The sequence below is a fragment of the Mandrillus leucophaeus genome, unplaced genomic scaffold, assembly GCF_000951045.1.
Source record: "Mandrillus leucophaeus isolate KB7577 unplaced genomic scaffold, Mleu.le_1.0 Scaffold127, whole genome shotgun sequence".
Taxonomy (NCBI): Eukaryota; Metazoa; Chordata; class Mammalia; order Primates; family Cercopithecidae; genus Mandrillus; species Mandrillus leucophaeus.
In genome coordinates, this window is record NW_012101098.1 from 2,486,206 (window position 1) to 2,506,499 (window position 20,294).

General features: G+C 46.8%; 1 non-coding gene and 1 pseudogene across 2 annotated transcripts; both read left to right on the forward strand.

The window, feature by feature from the left end:
* The first annotated feature begins 6 nt into the window (after positions 1-6).
* On the forward strand, positions 7-80 carry TRNAI-GAU. The gene has a single exon. It is a non-coding gene; the product is annotated as a tRNA-Ile (tRNA).
* A 705-nt stretch (positions 81-785) lies between these two features.
* Positions 786-18,841, forward strand: LOC105533639 (annotated as a pseudogene). Its single transcript, XR_001005144.1, has 7 exons — positions 786-833; positions 1,044-1,219; positions 1,483-1,646; positions 7,237-8,122; positions 17,690-17,736; positions 17,879-17,929; positions 18,588-18,841. The product of XR_001005144.1 is annotated as a zinc finger protein 839-like (transcript).
* The last annotated feature ends 1,453 nt before the right edge of the window (positions 18,842-20,294 follow it).

A 20,294-nucleotide genomic window follows, 5' to 3' on the forward strand; every position in this document is an offset into this window, starting at 1 on the left:
TCAGGAGGTCGGTTAGCTCAGTTGGTAAGAGCGTGGTGCTGATAACGCCAAGGTCGCGGGCTCGATTCCCGCACCGGCCACAATTTTAGTTTTTTTTTCCCGCCGCCACCCCACAGGGTACTCTTTATATAACTGTTTGTGGAAAATACACCTTTCAAGTATTGTGAGCTGCGTGGGGGTGGGAGCGAACTGCGGGATCTCTTGGTCTCCACCCAGAGGTTGTCGAGGGCAGCCTGGCAGGGAAGAGCAGGAGGAACCCGGTCAGCGCTGGGGCAGTGGCTCCTCACCAGAGTCCCCAACTCGGGGAAAGTGAGAGGCAGCCAACTGCACGCAGGTTTGGCAGGGAATCGCTTGGGGATGGGCGCCAACGTAGAGCCTTTTTATATGCTCCGGTAGGGGTATGACATCAGGTGGTCACTTAGCTCAGTTGGTAAGCGCGTGGTGCTGATAACGTCAAGGTCGTGGGCTCGATTCCCGCACCGGCCGTAGTCTTAGGTTTGCTTTTTTTTTTTTCCGCCGCCACCCCGCAAGGAACTCTTTACACAACCGTTTCTGAAAAATGCGCCTTTCAAGTACTGTGAGCCGCTTGCAGGTGGGAGCGAATTGAGGGATCTCTCGGTCTCGGCCCAGAGGTTGTTTAGGGCACCCTGGCAGGGAAGAGTGGGAGGAACCCGGCCAGCGCTAGGGCGGTGGCTCCTCACCAGTGTCTCCGCAACTTGGGGAAAGCGGGAGGCAGCCAGCTGCGCGCGGGCTTGGCAAGGAATGACTCGTGGACGGGCGCGAACATGGAGCCCTTTTATACGCTCCAGCGGCAGTGTTGGGTCGGGCAGTCGGTTAGCTCAGTTGGTAACACCGTGGTGCTGATAACACCAAGGTCGCGGGCTCAATTGCTGCATCGACTACGGTTTTAGCTTTTTTTTCCACCGCCACCCCACAAGGAACTCTATACAACTGTTTCTGAAAAATGCCCCTTTCAGATACTGTGAGTAGCGTCCGGGTAGGAACGAATTGCAGGATCTCTTGGACCTCTCTGGACCCGCCAGCCTTCTCCGGGCCAGGGCAGCATCGCACATGTGACCCCGCTGGGCCCTGAGCAGCTGCGGCGGGTCCTGAAGCAGGTCACGAAGGCGCAGCTGCTGCCTCCGAGGCCCAGTAGGTCGCCCTCCAGCGGGACCCTGGCGCTGAGGCCCCTCGCCCACCGCGCCTGCTGCTGTCCCAGGTGAGGCTCCGGGAGGGACATGGGGAAACTGAGGCCCGGAGGGGGCTGAGGTCCCGCGGCGGGGTTAGCTGCTTGGCCGGGGAGGCCAGTATCTGGACCCAGTCAAGACTTAGGGTGTCCCGAAGCTGAGTTCCTTAGGGACGGCGTTCAGCCCCCACCTGCCACCACCCTGGAGTTTTCACTGCAGGAGCCTCACTTGATGAGCCGATGCTCACGCTGGGCCCTCTGCCTGGGACGCCGTCGTGTCCTCTCTGCCTCCACAGCCCTGCCCGGGGCTCCTCTGTGCTGCCTGGCTCTTCTTACACGCTTTTGACCACTCGTTCAGCCTTTGTGGAGCGCTCAGAGACGGGGTATCCGGCACTCCCACCTAAATGCAGGAGGTGCAGCCTTCAACACACTCGAAGAACGAACATCAGGCAGGTTCTGCGTGTGACGGGGCCACTTTAGAATGGGCGGTCCCTTAGGCCAGACACCGCAGCTGAGACCTGAATGAATTCAAAGGAACCAACTGAGCTTTTCAGGGCTGAGGCACAGCGAGTGCCACGGCCCAGCATTTTTTTTTCATTGCTGCTTCTCAGCATTTTCTTATCTCTCTCTCTCTATTTTTGCATACAGATAGTATGCTTTTGGGGTGGGTATCCTCGTTGTCCTCCCAGCAGTTCTACAAGACGCCTGTACAATTCCATCTCATTTCAGTACTGAGGTTGTAAATAAAATTAGTCTCATCCCAAAACTGCCAAAAGAAGAGAGCTTTTTCCACTAGAAGCGATGCATTAGAGGAGAGAATCGGCCATCTTCACTCCTGAGGTTTTTGACTTCACTCGTGCTTTTAGCTGCCTGGGGTGGTTGTATCCAGTTGATCATCAAGAGTGGAGAGTTGTCTTGCTAAGGTTTAGGAAGACGCGTATGATTCTGCCCAAATGCCACACTCTCTAGAGGTGTGACCTTGGGTAACTCGACCTTCTTGGACTTTGGTCTGGGTCAGAAGGCTGCAAGATGCCATCCCGGGACAGCCATCTGCAGAGCCTCTGCTCTGTGCCGGGCACCGTGCTGCGTTGCTTAGCTCGCCACAGTGTTTCCGTGCCAGCATTTTGCAGGTGGGAAACAAGCTCAGGGAGGTTGAGTGGCTTTGCCCAAGGTCCCTCAGGTGTGGCTGCCCTCCAGAGCCCTTGTTCTCCCCAGCACACCCTGCTGAATGTGACCACAGCTTTTTGGGTTTGGAATGGAGTCAAAAAATGACATATTTTTCATAAAGTAAAAGCAAACTTAGTCAAGGTTAGGCAGCATGATGGGACTTATTCTGTAGCTAATCTGGAGATGATATCAATTCTACCTCCAATAATGTACCTTTGTAGCACATTCTGCTAATACTTTTTCAGCCCCAGCTGTGTCATGGAGGCCACGAAGGCAAACTGGATGTGTACTTTGCCCCTCAGTAGCTTATGAACTAACAGGAGATAAAACACGACCCAGATACCTTCTAATCAAGGCCAGAAAGCTAAAGATAGTGATGAAGAACTAAATGTAGTTAGAGGGAGGGAGATTGTTTCTGGCTGAGGCGATCAGAAGCAGCTTTGTTGAAGAAGTGGTATTGGAACTAGATTTGAAAGGGTGAGTCTGAGTTGAAAATGCAGAAGAGGAGAGACAGGTTCTGGGGCAGGTGGTGGGGTGCATTTCAGCCACCACAGCAGAAGGCCCAGTGGCCTGCTGTGGATCAGAAGCACGGACCAGTGTACACACTTGGGTCAGATGGAGGCCCGTGTCTCTCCCCATCCTCCCTCTTCCCACGCCCTAGAAATGTCCAGTTCCATCCAACATACCTGCCCCTTTTCATGCATCCATGCATTTACATGTTTTTCTTTATACTCAGAATGCCCTACCTGGCAACAATTCCCAGCCTTCAAAATGCCTCTCAGAGATCACTGCTTCTGGGCAGTGCACCACCTCTGGGCCACTCTGCCTCTTTATTGCACCTGTTGTACCACGATGACATTTTTCCTGGCTGCCTCACCTGTCTGCATTCTATAGGGAACCTTGTCTGCCTTCAGAATCAGTGGAGCTTTTGAAAGGCAGATGGGGTCTCCACCCCGGGAGATCTGATTCAGCAGGTCTGCGAGGACTAAGGCATGGCAGGGAAACTTCCCACCATCTCAAGGGTGAGGCTAGGTCTTGGCTGGTGTATATGTGTTTATCCAGAAATATTTAGTAAACGTTCGCTGAATGAAATAAACACACAAGCAAGCATGAAGCATAATACCCACAGGGTAAGCCAGTCAGGATAGAGGATGAATATTAGGCCAGCTTTGCTGCTGTGGTTATCCTAAAACAATAGGGTTTAGGTTGTCTGTGTGTATATGTATTTTGTTGTTTTGTAGTTTTGTTGAGACAAAGTCTTGCCTTCTCACCCAGGCTGGACTGATCATACCTCACTACGGCACAGCCTCAAACTCCCAGACTGAAACGATCCTTCCCCCTCAGCCTCCGGAGCAGCTGGGGCTACAGGCATGTACCATGAAGACTAATTTTAAAATGTTTTGTAGGTAGGGCACGGTGGCTGACGCCTGTAATCCCAGCTGTAATCCCAGCACTTTGGGAGGCTGAGGCGCGTGCATCACCTGAGATCAGGAATTTGAGGCCAGTCTGGCCAACATGGTGAAACCCTGTCTCTACTTAAAAATACAAAAATTAGCCAGTCGTGGTGGCACATGTCTGCAAGCCTAGCTACCAGCAAGGCCAAGTCAGGAAAATCACTGGAACTCGGGAGGTGGAGGTTTCAGTGAGCCAAGAATTTCGTGTCACTGCAGTCCAGCCGAGGCAACAGAGTGAGAGTTTGTTTTTTGCGGGGTTTTTTTTTTTTTTTTTGGGTTTTGGTTTTTAATGTTTTGTAGGGACAGGGTCTTGCTCTGTTGCCCAGGCTGGCCCTGAACTCCTGGCCTCAAGCAATCCTCCCGCCTCAGCATCCCAAAGCACTGCTATTACAGGTGTGATATGTGTTTGGCCCAGAGAGAGAGATTCTATGTGACTTAGTAAAATCAAACAGACATTATGTACAATCTAGCTGTCATTTGATTCACAAGTAGCCCAGAAATGGGGACTCCCAGGGCTGTGGTGCCAGCTCGGTACACTTGACCTCTGTTATTTGTACTAGTGTATAACAAGAGACAGACGAGAGACACACTCCAGCCTGATCTCAGCGAGGGTCTTTATTCTGTCCTGTTTGACATTTTTATTGACTTTCTACTGTTTTAGGGTCACACCAGAAGGCTGAGTCCAAAGAGGGCCAGTTGGTGGTCCCAAATAAGTGGTTCTCAACCGAGGGCAGTTTTGCCCCACAAAGGACACTTGGCAATATCTTGTCAGGACTTGGGATCACTGCTGGCATCTAGTGGGTAGAGGCAGAGATGCTGCTGGGCATCCTCCAGCCACTCATGTCAAAGGATTATGTTCTGAAATGTTGGTTGGGAAATCGTGCTCTGGATGATGAGGTTTGCCTCTTTTTCTCTGTGGAGGAAAATGCTCATTATTTCTGCTCTGTGAGGGCAGAAGCCTTGTTTCTTTTGCTTCCCGACCTTCTCCCCTGAGCTGTATGAGAGCTGTTTCCCTGACACCTGTAGCAGTGTCTCATGCACATGGTCAGTACTCAATAAATATTTGTGGGATGTTGTTGAAGGTAGCTCTCCCCTTTGGTAGATGTTTTGCTATTACAGACAGTGCTGCCTTGATCCTCGTAGAACATAACATCTTTATGGCTGAGTTTTTTTAAATTTTGGAATCCAGGAAGTGGAATTACTGGGTCAAAAAGCACATGTATTTGAAATTTTGTTAGATATATTTGTAAAAAGTTGTTGAAGATATTCAGCCCGGCCAGGCACGGTGGCTCATGCCTGTAATTCCAGCACTTCGGGAGGCTGAGTGGGGCAAATCAGTTGAGGTCAGGAGTTTGAGACCAGCCTGGACAACATAGTGAAACCCCATCTCTACTAAAAATACAAAAATTAGCCAGGCGTAGTAGCATGTGTCTGTAATCCCAGCTATCCAGGAGGCTGCAGAAGGAGAATCACTTGTACCTGGGAGGCGGAGGTTGCAGTGAGCTGAGATCATGCCATTGCACTCCAGCCTGGACAACAGAGGAAGACCCTGTCTCAAAAAAAGAAAAGATATTCAGCCCTGCTCCTAGATACGTGCCCCTGGAGAAACTGACACATGTCCACACATACATCCATGGAGATTCAGAGCAGACTTCAGAGCAGAATGTTGGAAAGTACCTGTCCATCAATAGGAGATTGGTGTACTCATACTGCAGAGAAAATCAACCCAAGAGCTACACATGTCAATGAGGATAAAATTCACAAAGCAAAATGGAGTAAAGAAACCTCAAAAAGCCCTATCAAGTTGCAGATGATATCATTTCTATAAAGTTTTAAAGCATTTCAGAACTGAACTATATATTTTTAGAAATATCTGCATATGCCATGTAAATATTTAAAAAGCGTAAGAATGCTGAACAGCACGTTCAGGACAGGGTGAAGAATCGGGCATGCACGTTGGGCAGGAGGATCCTGGGTAACACTGTTCTTTATGGCTTTCTTGTGGCTTCTAGAATTTCATTAGAAACTTTTTTAAAAACATGGGCCCACACTATGAATTACATCTGATTTTAGAGTACTGAAAACTCCAAGCAAAAACACATGGGTAAAACTGTTAAGAAGGCTTTTATTATCTCTTAATTCATCATGAAACCAACTTAGTGGATTATGACTAACATTTTTTTAAAAGTGATGTAGATTAGGGCCAAGTGCAGTGGCTCACACCTGTAATCCCAGCACTTTGGGAGGCCGAGGCGGGTGGATCACTTGAGGTCAGAAGTTTGACACCAGCCCGTCCAACATGATGAAACCCCTATCTCTACTAAGAATATAAAAATTAGCCAGGCACAGTGGCGTGTACCTGTAATCCCAGCTACTCAGGAGGCAGAGGCAGGAGAATCACTTGAACCTGGGAGGCGGAGGTTGCCATGAGCTGAGATCACGCCACTGCACTCCAGTCTGGGCGACAGAGTATGAGACCCTATCTCCAAAAAAAAAAAAAAAAAGAAAAGAAAAAAGTGATGTAGAATAGATACAATCAGCAGGCATTTACATAGGAATGCTAAGTAGTTCCATCAACTTCTCACTTCGTTTATGTATGCAAATATTTATATTCATGTGTACTAGGTCGTAATGTAAAATGTGTCACTGTGGTCTGTTTTTGGTTTTTTGTTTTTGAGACTGAGCTTAGCTCTATCGCCCAGGCTGGAGTGCAGTGGCACGATCTCAGCTCACTGCAGCCTCTCCGCCTCCCAGGCTCAAGCAATTATCCTGCCTCAGCCTCCCAAGTAGCTGGGAGTACAGGAATATGCCACCACACCTGGCTAACTTTTGTGTTTTTAGTAGAGATGGGGTTTCACCATGTTGGCCAGGCTGGTCTCGAACTCCTGGCCTCAAGTGATCCACCCTCCTCGGCCTCCCAAAGTGTTGGGATAACGGGCGTGAGCCACCATGCCTGGACTTTTTATTTGTTTTCTGAGATGGAGTCTTGCTCTGTCATCCAGGCTGGAGAGCAATGGCGCGATCTTGGCTCACTGCAACCTCCGCCTCGAGGTTCAAGCGATTCTCATGCCTCAGCCTCCAAAGTAGCTGGGATTACAGGCGTGCACCACCACACTTGGCTAATTTTTGTATCCTTAATAGAGAAAGGGTTTCACCACGTTGGCCTCAAACTCCTGACCTCAAGTGATCTGCCCACCTTGGCCTCCCGAAGTGCTGGGATTACAGGCATGAGCCACTGCACCCAGCCTGTATCACTGTGGTTTCTGGTCAGAAAGGTCTGAAAAACACTTAATACAAACACGTTACATAAATTGTATATGTTAAGATGTAATTTAGAAAAAAATGTCAATAATGGATTTACTATGAGAGCAAAATTGCAGACATGTTGATAAGCACAATGCTTCTTTTCCCTTACTTGTCTTTCTGTAGGAAAGCAACTAGACGCCATTTGTGTCAAGGTAACGTCTGGAGAAACAAAAGGTCAGGAACGGCCAACGTCCCTACTGGCCACAATCCAGCCCCAATCTGCAAGACAGCCAGCCGCCCTGGGGGAATTCCCACCTGGTGGGGCTCCACATCACCAGCCTTCAGCTGCTCAGGGTACAGCCCCTCGTGAGAACCGAGCTACGGTCATGTCTCCTAAGTGACCTACAGCAGCCTCCTGCTCAGGCGCTTGTATAGAGACCACTGCCAGCCCTCCAGGTGGTCCCTGCAAAGAGAGTCCCAGCCCTCAAGGCTCCAAATGGACAGGGCTCCATGTTGACCCCTTTGTCGGCCTCCAATCGACATGTTTAATCCAGTTCAGCACATTTATTTATTTCCAACTTGCATATAAAACATACTGAGAAACTAAAACCATCGTTAAAAGTGAAGACACATTGAGACGGGTATCTCGACCTACCAAGTATAAAGCTAAAGATAAGTTCATAAAAAGGGATGATTTGGCGGACGGTCATCTGTCAGATTCTGATGATGATTCAGAACTCAGCGTGGAAGAAGATCAGAGGGAGAGGCAGGCGCTCTTTGACTTATCAAGCTGCTCCCTGAGGTCCCAAAGCTTTAAGTGTCAGACTTGTAAAAAGTCATATGTAGGGAGGTGGGGACTGGCGCAGCATTTTAAACTTAATCCAGGCCATGGCCAGCTGGACCCTGAGATGGTGCTGTCTGAGAAAGCCAATGAGAGCACCGTCCGGGGGTGCACGGCGGAAAGGACGCTCGGCCTGAGCTCCCCGGGGCTGTCCATGCCAGCGGCTCCGCATGAGGGAGGGGCCGGCCGGCTCCTGCTTGGTGACAGTCAGCATGCGGTGGCCTGCAGGTAATGTTTGCGTCTTTGAGTGGTGTTTCCGGCCATTCTCACACTGTTATAAAGAAATACCTGAGACCGGGTATTTTATAAAGAAAAGAGGTTTAGTTGGCTCACAGTTGCACAGGCTGTACAGGAAGCATGGTGCTGGCATCTGCTCAGCTTCTGGGGATGCTTCACAAACAGTCACGGTGAAGGCAGAGTGGGAGCAGGCACATCACATGGCCACAGCAGGGACAAGGGGTTGGGGTAGGTACCACACACTTTTAAACCACCAGCTCTCATGAGAACAGCACCAAGGGGATGGTACTAAACCAATGTGAGATTGGGTGGGGATGGATTCAAACCGTATCAGTCCTTATTCCTGCCTCTGCCTGCCCATCATCCTTAAGTTGACCTTTACAATGTGTGATGGGGACTCAGGCGAAGGCTCAAGCAGGACCAGAATCATTCTAGTGGAGGATCTGAGACCCCCCGTGTTTGCACTGCTGCCGAACAGGCTGGAAGCTGCGTGTCTGTGTGTCGGCATGATTTAGTGAGCACATCTGATGGGAACGCAGCTGTTTCTTGAGGTTTGGTCAGGAAAACCAATGGCAGTGCGCTCTTGGCTGGCGCTGCCATTCCAGAGGGTGATGTTGAGAAAGGCAGTCCCTGGGGGTGCTTCTGGAGTGTCAGTAGCCCCTGGCTGCTTAGCGTGTCCTCCCCCTCCTGCCCCTTCTGAAACTCCCAATAAAGCAGGTATGAGTCGCTATAAGTTTGCATTATCACATCAAAATTTTTTTTCCAAAATATTGTAATAAAATACACATAACATTTACCATCTTAGCCATACTGAAGTGTGTGGTTCAGGGGTATTAAATACATTCACAATGTTGTACAGCCATCACCCCCACACATTTCCAGAACTCTTTTCATCTACAGCTAAAACTCTGAGCTTCAAGTTGGGGTAAGCGGGGAAAAAACAAACAAAAGAAAACTAAAACTGTCCCCATAAACACCAACTCTCCACTCCCTTTTTCCGCAACCCCGGCAGCCGCTATTCTACTTTCTGTCTCTATGATTCTCACTATGCTACTTTCCTCACAGAAGTGGAATCACAGGATATTTGTCTTTCTGTGACTGGCTTATTTCACTTAGCACAATATCCTCAAGGTTCATGTTGCAGGAAGTGTCTGCATGTCCTTCCTCTGCAAGGCTGAGTAAAATCTCGCTGTTGTGCATATACCACATTTTGCGTATTCATTCATCTATCAATGGACACTTAGGTTCTTCCACCTTTTGGCTATTCGGAATAATGCTGCTATGAACACGGGTGTTCAACTACCTCCCTGAAACCCTCCTTTCAGTTTTTGGGAGTATATATCCAGAAGTGGAATTGCTAGATTTTAAGTGGAATTTTCATTTTCTTTAGTTCCTTTTCAGACTATTCATTGTTAGTATTTAGAGATGCAGCTGATTTTTGTGTATTGATTTTTTTTTTTCCAGTCTCACTCTGTCACCCAGGCTGCAGTATAGTGGCACAGTCTGAGTTCACTGCAACCTCCGCCTCCCAGGTTCAAGTGATTCTCCTGCCTCAGCCTCCCTAGTAGCTAGGACTACAGTCACACACCATCAGTAACTTTTTATATTTTTAGTAGAAACAATTTCACCATGTTGGCCAGGCTGGTCTTGAACTCCTGACCTCAAGTGATCCGTTCACCTCGGCCTCCCAAAGTACTGGGATTACAGGTGTGAGCCACCACACCTGACCTGTGTATTTACTTTGTATGCTACTACATTGCTGATTTCATTTATTAGTTTTTTTTTTAAATTGTTATTATTTTTTCTTTTTTAAAAGAGACAGAGTCTCACTCTCTTGCTGTGTCACCCAGGCTGGAGGGCAGTGGCACAATCTTGGCTCACTGCAACCTCTGCCTCCAGGGTTCAAGTGATTCTTGTGCCTCAGCCTCCCAAGTAGCTGGGACCACAGGCTCCCACCACCATGCCTGGCTAATTTTTGTATTTTTTATAGAGATGGGGTTTTGCCATGTTGACCAGGCTGGTCTCAAACTCCTGACCTCAAGTGATCCGCCCACCTCTGCCTCCCAAAGTGCTAGGATTATAGGCATGAGCCACCGTGCCTGGCCTCGTTTATTAGTTCCTGAGTGTGAGTGTCAGTGTGTGTGTGTGCGTGCACGCACTCTTCAGGCATTTCTACTTATAAAATCCTATCTGCAAATAGAGATAATTTTACTTCTTTCTTTTCAATTTTGATGCCTTTTATTTCTTTTTCTTGATTAAGTGTGCCGGCTAGAACTTCCAGCATTGTGTTGAATAGAAGTAATGAGTGCAGGCATCCTTGTCTTGTTCCTGATTTTAGAGGAAAAGCTTTCAGTTTTTCACCATTGAGTGTGATGTGGGTTTTTCACATATACTTTTATTATGTTGAGGTAGTTTTCTCTATTCTTTGTTGAGTGTTTTTAATCATGAAAGGGTGTTGAATTTTGTCAGTGCTTTTTCTCCATTAACTGAAATAATCATACTTTTTTGGAAATGGAAATGGCAGCCACAAATAATGGCCAGCCTGAGCTCTCCTGGTGCCCACTCGCCCCAGCTGGCCTCTTCCACCCCAGGTTCTGCTCCGCTCTGAGGCTGCAGTCCAGGCTGCCTCTGCCTCACACTTCCCATGGATGCAGGCTCAGTGCGCCCCTCGGGAGCCGACAGCCCAGCCCGTGCCCAGGGCCTTTTTGCCTTCCCTTCCCGCCCTGTCCTGAGAGCTCACTGTGCCCTCTGTGGCCCTGACCCAAGGCTTGTTTCTTGGCCTGCTCCTCCCCTGCCCTGCGCCATACAGAGCACACAGTAGGTGCTCACTGGGGACTGAAGGAAACGCCCACCAAGTGGCTGCTCAGGGGCTGAGAACTGAAACTTTGTTTAGGTTTTCTTTATTTTCCTTATCAGTGCCTCGGGTTTAAACTTTTTTCTTAATCTTTAAAAATCATCTAGCAAAGCCTTTTTTCCCAGCTACATATAAGGAATTTGAAAGTCACATAAAATGGTTAAAGAAAATGTGCCAAGATTACCTCAGTAATTCTGGTCTGTGTTCTCAGGAGACCCTGGAAATAAACAATGGTAAGGTACAATCTCCCATGGCAGAAAGAGTTTCACTCATAGAGTTAGCCAAAACAAGGGCCAGGTGCAGGGGCTTACACTTGTAATCCCAGCACTCTGGGAGGCTGAGGCTGGTGGATCACTCGAGGTCAGGAGTTCGAGACCAGCCCGGCCAACATGACAAAACCCTAATACAAAAATTAGCCGGGCGTGGTGGTGCATGCCTCTAATCCCAGTTATACAGGAGGCTGAGGCACAAGAATTCATTTGAACCTGGGAGGCGAAGGTTGCAGTGAGCTGAGATTGTACCACTGTACTCTAGCGTATGCAACAGAACGAGACTCTGTCTCAAAAAAAAAAAAAAAAAAACTCCATGAAAGAAGAAGAATGTTTTTAGTAATGATACTTTTCTAGGCAACCTCATTTTAGCTTTTTTCCATCAAGTGAAATTTTTTTTTCTTAAAGCAATAAATGTGGCCGGGCACAGTGGTTCATGCCTATAATCCCAGCACTTTGGGAGGCCAAGGCATGTGGATCACGAGGTCAGGAGATCAAGACCATCCTGGCTAACACAGTATGAAACTCTGTCTCTACTAAAAATGATACAAAAAATTAGCCAGGCGAAATGGCATGCGCCTGTAGTCCCAACTACTCGGGAGGCTGAGGCAGGAAAATTGGTTGAACCCGGGAGGTGGAGGCTGCAGTGAGCCGAGATCACGCCACTGCACTCCAGCCTGGGCAACACAGTGAGACTCCATCTCAAAAAAAAAGCAATAAATGCTCTTCTAGAAAACTCAAAATGAAGATAAGCTAAAAGAAAATGGAAAACACCAGAATACCAGAATCTTTGCACTCAGTGATGATCAGAGTTAGTAACTCAGGTATCCTTTTCTTCTTTTTGTTTTTGAGACAAGGTTTCACTCTGACTCCCAGGCTGAAGTACAGTGGGGCAAATACAGCTCACTGTACCTTGATTTCCCAGACTCAAGCAATCCTTCCTTCTGGGCCTCTCAAAGTGCGGGAATTACAGGCATGAACCACCACGCCCAGCCCTGTCTTCTTCTCTACGTGGGTTTTGGGGGATGGGTTATAGAGGAGCCATTTCATTATTGTTTTTGGTTTTTCTGACACAATTCTCATTTCGATGCCATTGTTATTATCAAATTGCCTTTAGCTACATTGGGTTTTTTGGGGTTTTTTGCATAGAGTCTTGCTCTGTTGCCCAGGCTGGAGTGCAGTGGTGCAATCTCGGCTCACTGCAACCTCCGCCTCCTGAGTTCAAGTGATTATCCAGCCTCAGCCTCCCCATTAGCTGGGATTTACAGACACCCACTACCATGCCCGGATAGTTTTTGTATTTTTAGTAGAGATGGGGTTTCACCATGTTGTCCAGGCTGGTCCTGAACTCCTGATCTCAAGTGATCCACTTGCCTCGGCCTCCCTACGTGCTGGGATTACGGGTGTGAGCCACTGCGCCCAGCCCCCTGCTGCGCTTTAAACAGAGAAAAACACTGCAGTATTAAGACGTATTAATATTTAAGACGTATTTAAGACGTATTAAATACAGTACATAATCTTAAAACATTGTTGAAACACAGAAAACACATCCTTTTTTGACCACAGGAGTTAGTAGGGGAGGCTTGCACCCATCCATGCTTTTGAGCGTGCACTCACACATGCATGCACATGACCACTCATTCACATACCCTCACACACACTTGCACTCATGCCCTTTACACTTGCCCTTGCACACTTGTACACACATGCCCTTTACACTGTGCACACTCAGATCCACACCACGTACACTCATACACTGGCACTCACACCCACACATGTATCACACCCCTACACTTCCACTGTCACATGCACATACACTTACACACATTCACACACTCACGCACAGCCTCACATATGCACACTCATACACTCATTCAACACTCATTTACATGCTCTCACATTTATACACACACATCCACACACCATCACATGACACACTCTTACATGCTTTCACATATACCCACTGGCACACACATGGACACACCCACAAGCGCTCATTCCCACACACGCACACACACTGACACATTACATGCCTTCATAGGTAACACACATTCCTATACACTCATTGACTCCACACCCTTGTGCACACATTCACACTCCCATCACAACACTGACACACTTCTGCCTGTCCTCACATGCCTACACACTTGCCACACACACACTGACAGTGTTCCATGCACACACACATATCCTGTGCATTTGCTCACTAACCCTCATGACCACACACACACACACACACGGGCTTTCAAATGCACTTATCCACACATATTCTCATATGCATACACACTTGCACACACTTTTGCACGCTTGTTCACACTCCCTCACATGCAGTCACACTAGCCGTCACACTCACATGTGCTCACACGCATACACACACCCCTTGGCGCACACACACACACACACCCCCACTCACCCCAAGCCCACCTGACAGGTGACACACTTTACCTGTGCGGCTGGGATGGCTGGTCCTCTGCCTGCGCTTTGAGGTTCCTTGGGGCAGCGGCTCATGCTGGTTTTCCCACTGCGGTGTCTTCTGTGGCTTCAGTTTCGCCTAGTGCAGGCTGCCATTCAACAAACACATTGTCAACAGTCGATCAAAAGAAACCGATTGGCCACCGTACCCTGAGGACTAACCCTGAGGCAGCTGCCCTTCCAGATGCCCTCAATAGTCTAACTGATTCCATCCCCCAGCCTCGGGGGAGAAGAACTGCTGCCTATGCACTCCACTCACAGGTGAGACTGGGAGAGCTTTAGGGCGTGGCCAAGTCCCCTGCCTACACAGCTGCCTCCCAATCTATCTTCTCACCCTCCCCTTTCTCAGGCGAAAATCATACTCAGTGTTTCTGTGGGATCCTTTGATCTGGACATTGTCAAAGAAAACATTGCACCAGACAAGTTAACCCTTCAAGGAAGGCCTCAGTCAGGACTACTGCAATACGGAAGAGAGAAGGAGCTTAACTTCGTTGAAACAAAAGGCTGGAGAGTTTTTAAGTGCTGGGGTGAGATGCTGAGAAGGAACTGGAGACATAAGGAAGAGGTTAGGAAAAGCAGTAAAGCTATGTGTTGGCTTATTGGAATTTTTCAAAACTAGGAACCTGCCCTTCTGCAAAGACTGAGAGACAGATGTATCATCTTCAATAATTACATTTTAAAGGGATGGCTCTGAGGTCTTGAGAAAGACATTCCTGGGTTGCAAAACTAGCAAAAGGCTAGAAGAAAATTTGGGAGAAGATTTGCATCTCAAAGAGGTAGAGAAAGAACTCACAATTGCAAGTTTCCTAAAATAAATCCTCCGTGACAAAGGAGGCCTGATGGATGGAGCTGGAGGTCATTATGTTAAGTGAAATAAGCCAGGCACAGAAGAAAAATACTGCGTGTTCTCACTCACAGGTGGGAGCTTAAAACCTGGATCTCATGGAGACAGAGAGTAGATTGGTGGCTACCAGAGGCTGGGAAGGAGGCAGAGAAGAGAGATAAAAAATAGTTTGATTGATGGGTACAAATAAGTAGGAGTTGTTTTGTTTTTTTGGAGACAGGATTCTGTTCTGTTGCCCAGACTGTAGTACAGTGATACGTATGGTCGTAGCTCACAGTAACCTGGAACTCCTGAGCTCAAGTGATCCTCCTACCCCAGCCTCCCCAGTAGCTGGGACTTCAGGTGCGTGCCACCATGCCAGGCCAATTTTTGTATTTTTTGTAGAGACAGGGTCTCACTAGGTTGCCCAGGCTGATTCTCGAACTCCTGGGCTCAAGCAATCTTCCTGCCTTGCAAATAGAATTTTTGATAAAATAAGACCCACCATTCAATAAATCAGCAGGGTAAGTGACTGTGGTTTACAGTAATCTATTGTACATTTCAGAATAGCTAAAGATAAGAATTTAAATGTTTCTAGCTAAACAAAAAGGCAAATATGCAGAGTGATGAATATCTTGATCACAATGATGTGATCTTTACAAATTATGAGTGTATTTAGTAATCACATGTACCCCCAACATATGTGCATCTATTATGTATCAAAAAAATTAAAACTGAAAAATAGAAAGACAAGGAGGTCGGGAGGAAAACTGTAACCCTCAAGCCGAGGGAAACATGAAGGCTGTCTTAGTCAACAGATTAGCCCTTTTCCCTTTAATCTGCTAATTATCAATTGATATGGTTTGGCTCTGTCTCAACCCAGATCTCACCTTGAATTGTAATAATCCTCACATGTGGTGGAAGGGAACTGGTGGGAGCTAATTGAATTATGGGTGTGGGTTTTTCCCATGCTGTTCTCGTGATAGTGAATGAGTCTCAGAAGATCTGATGATTTTATAAAGGGCAGTTCTCCTGCACACAGTCTCCTGCCTACCACCATGTAAGATGTGACTTTGCTCCTCCTTTGCCTTCCTCCATGATTGTGAGGCCTCCGCAGCCATGTGGAACTGTGGATCCATTAAACCTCTTTCCTTTATAAATTACCCAGTATTAGGTATGTCTTTATTAGCAGCATTGAGAACAGACTAATATATCAACAACTCCCTTTGAGGACATTTTAATTGTTTGGAAATGTCTGCTCTATCTTGGTTTTTTTTTTTTTTTTTTTTTGAGACAAGGTATTGCTCTGTCACCCAGGCTGGAGTGCAGTGGCAAGATCTTGAAACTCAATATAAATGCCTAAAGTGCAACACTTGGCAGATAAGAAGCCATATGCAGACACATTCTTTTAAAATAATATGTCATTATTTGGTTCTTTATCATGTGAGAATCGGATGACTCAGAGCCAACATAAATTCCAAGTGGTATGCAGAAAACCAATGCATAGCTGGAGAGGGGAATGAAGGTTAGTATCTGCAGTAAGGCTGAGTTGATGCAAACGGCCACACAAGTCATGGATTCACAATGATATGGATCTCCATCATCCTGCAACCCAACACCTTGCACAGCCTTCAAACACCAGCTGGGAAATCAAAAGTGTCCTGTGCAGTAGCAGGAGATCTGTTCACCCTCTATTTCTTCTCATCCCCATGCAGCAATCTGGTGCGATCATAGCTCACAGTAACCTCGAAATCCTGGACTCAAGTGATCCTACCACCTCATCCTCCCTAGTAGCTGGGACTACAGGTGTGTGCCACTATGCCAGGCTGATTTGTGTAGTTTTTGTAGGGACAGAATCTCACTAGGTTGCCCAGGGTAGTCTCCTGGGCTCAACTCCCGCCTTGCAAATACACAATTTGATAAAAGAAGAGAAGTCTTTAAACTCCAGGGTCTGCTGCCCTGCAGAGACAATTTGCGTTTTTCTCACCACCCACAGAATGCTAACTAGGCAGCCCAGAGTACCCGGGAGCTCAGGCCATCCAGTGTCTTTTGAGATGTTAGGAGGAAGCAGAACAGCCAGCTCCCAAATGAAACACAGCAAAATGCTCATGCTTCAAGGGTCTGATTTTGTTTTGTTTTTGTTTTTTGAGACAGGGTCTCACTCTGTTGCCCAGGCTGGAGTGCAGTGGTGCGATTTCGGCTCACTGCAACCACCACCTATTGGGTTCAAGCAATTCTCCCACCTCAGCCTTCCAAGTAGCTGGGACTACAGGCACGCACCACCATTCGGTTAATTTTTGTTTTTTGGGGTTTTTTTGGGTAGACGGGGTTTCACCATGTTGGCCAGGCTGGTTTCACCTGACCTCAAGTGATCTGCCCACCTCAGCCTCCTAAAGTGCTGAGATTACAGGCATGAGTCACCGTGCCCAACCTCCTTCAAGGGTCTGAATCCAGCCAGCGTCCTACATCATACCTGCTTCAGCCTATGCAATGGAGAGAGCCTGAGATTTTATTTCAATAAGAAAATAAGAGTTGCATTATATCAAACTAAAAGGGAGAAACACAAACATAAAAAAAAAAATTAAAACCCAGAAATTCCAATAGTAGACAACCCTCCAAAATTGGCAAAGCACTGTGTATATTAAAAATGTATTGAGTCCAGGCATGGTGGCTCACGCCTGTAATCCCTGCACTTTGGGAGGCCAAGGCAGGTGATCACTTGAGGTCAGGAGTTCAAGACCAGCCTGGACAACATGGTGAAACCCCATCTCTACTAAAAATAAAAATAAAAAATAGCCGGGCATGGTGGCAGGAGCCTGTAATCCCAGTTATTCAGGAGGCTGAGACTGGAGAATCCCTTGAACCCAGAAAGCAGAGGTTGCCATGAGCCAAGATCATGCCACCGCACTCCAGCCTGGGCAACAGAGCGAGAGCCTGTCTCAAAAAAAAAGAAAAAAGAAAAAGCACTGAAACATGCGACATCCACCTTTTTGTAATAGTTCCCACGACCTACACAAATGCATACAAAATGCTTAATATTTTGCTTGCGCTATTCTTTTCTGCTGGAAGGGTGGTTCTGAATAAAAAATTTTATTTTCCCATTCTTTGTTTTTTCATTAATGCTACTTTCTTTGCCCCAGGGTTACAGAGTGGAAAGTCCCACAATCTTTTTCTTCTCTATTTTCAGGTAGATGCATTTTATTACTATATTCTATCTGTCTGTTTATTCTATCTATTCCATTTATCATCTACCTACCTATTATTATCTGTCATCTGTATTCCATCTACCTATCATTGATCTATCTGTCAATCTACATTTTGTCTTGTAGAAAAACACCTCTTGGTGAGAATGCACAGAAGGGAATGCTTATACACTGTTGGTGAGAATGTAAAATTGTACAACTTCTATGGAAAACAGTAGTAGATTTCTCAGAGAACTAAAAATAGATCTACCCTTTGACCCAGCAACTCCAGTAATGGTTATCTACCCAAAGGAAAGAAATTATCAGAAAAGACACCTACACTTACATTTTTACTGCAGCACAATTCACAATAGCAAAATCATGGAATGAACCTAAGTGTTCATTGGATGAAGAAAATGTGGTATACACACACCAAGACTATTATGCATCTATAAAAAAGAATGAAACTATATCTTTTGCAGCAACATAAATGGAGCTGAGGGTCAATATCCTAAGTGAAATAACTCAGAAACAAAATCAAATACCACATGTTCTCACTTGTAAGTGGGAGCTAAAAATGGGTACACATGGACCTATAGAATGGAATAACAGACACTGGACACCTTTAAAAGGGGGAAGGTGGAAGTGGACGAGGGTTGAGAAATTACCTATCTGGTATTATGTTCACTGTTTGGGGGATAGAAGGCCAATCCCCACCACTGGGCAATATATCCGTGTAACAAACCTGCACCCTTATGCCCTGAATCTATTTGTTTTTTCAACATTGACTTCCACGGTCACTATTTGTGAAATCACTCCTCATCAACCAGGATTTGCATGTTTTTTTGTTTCTCAGGTGAATTGTCACCCCTGCAACTCAGCCTGCAACCAGCCCTGGCCACCACCAGTTTCCCCACACTGAGCTGAATATTGGTCATGCCCATCTTAGACATTCCAGCCCATTCTGAAATTCCACATCGATTCACCCGACAAAGTCTGAAGTTCCAGGGCAATTTATCTGGAAAAGCTCACCTGGAATCACGTGTCACTTCAACCAACAACTATGGAAGAGGACGTGGCATCAAAACCAAGGGTATCAATTATTTATAAGGGTTGTGTGGTGGTTGGTCCAGGTATCTCTCCTTCACGCCATCACTCCTTTCAAGAGCTGCCAGTTTTCTAATTTAGCACAGGAATTTAGATGCCCCTAAATAAGTAGGCATCCAATATCCGCCCACACCGCTTTTTGTGAGAGTCCGTATGGAGACACTACCACCACCGCTGCTCTCCTACTGCATACCCCACCATGCCAAAGAATGGTGGCTCACACCTGTAATCCCAGTGCTTTGGGAGGCCAAAGAGGAGGAACACTTGAGATCAGAGGTTTGAGATCAGAGGTCTGAGACCAGCCTGGGCAACATAGCGAGACCTCATTTCTACAAATAAGTAAAAAAAAAAAAAAAAAATAGGGCATAATGGCACACGTGTGTGGTCCCATTTACTTAGTAGGTTGAGGCCGGAAGATCACTTGAGCCCAGGAGTTTGAGGTTGCAGTGAGCTAGGATTATGCCACTGCACTCTAGCCTGGGCAACAGAGAGAGACTCCATCTCTAAAAAGAGGGAGAAGAAGGAAGGAGGAGGAAGAAGAGGAAGAGGAAGAGGAGGGGAAATACTGCTCTTTCTCAGACCCAAGGTAAAAAGGTTTTTGGTCTCATGTTGACCAGAAAGACACTGATATTTAATTAAGCAATATAAAAAGGCTCATTGTTAGGATTAAGGAGTAAGTAAAATCAATATTGAGATAGGAGGATGGAGGACATCAACTGAGTTCCAATCCCAATGAAGAGGAGAAAAAGCTACAGCTATCTAGGTGAAATATCTACTTATCCTAGAAGAAGCCTTTTGACAGCAACATAAAATTCATACCTATAGGTTTTAATTCTTACGGATGCTGTAGCAAATAACAACAATTTGGATGGCTTAAAGTAACAGATGTTTATTTTTTTCCAGTATTGGAGACCAGGAATCTGAGATCAAGGTGTGGGCAGGGGTTTGCTCCCCCTGGAGGCTCTAAGAGAGGATCCTTCCTGCCTCTTTCAGCTCCTGGTGGCTCCAGGTGTCCCTGGGCTTGTGGCCACATCACTACAGTCTCTGCTTCTGTCTCCACGTGACCTTTTCCTCTGTGTCTGTGTCTCCTCTTCTGTCTCTTAGAAGGACACTCACTGGTCATTGGATTTAAAGGCCACCTGGGTAATTTAGAGTGATCTAATCTCAATAATCTTACCTTAATTACATGCAAATACTCTTTATCCAAATTAGTGTGCATTCACAAATTCTGGAGCTTAGTACTTGGGCATATATTTTCGGGGGTTGGTGGTTGGAGGGGCTTTTATTCAACTCAGTACATCTTAATAAGGAACAAATGCTCCCCAACTTGCCTTACAAGTCATATATTAAAAACAGTGTTGGTGGCCGGGTGCGGTGGCTCAAGCCTGTAATCCCAGCACTTTGGGAGGCCGAGACGGGTGGATCACGAGGTCAGGAGATCGAGACCATCCTGGCT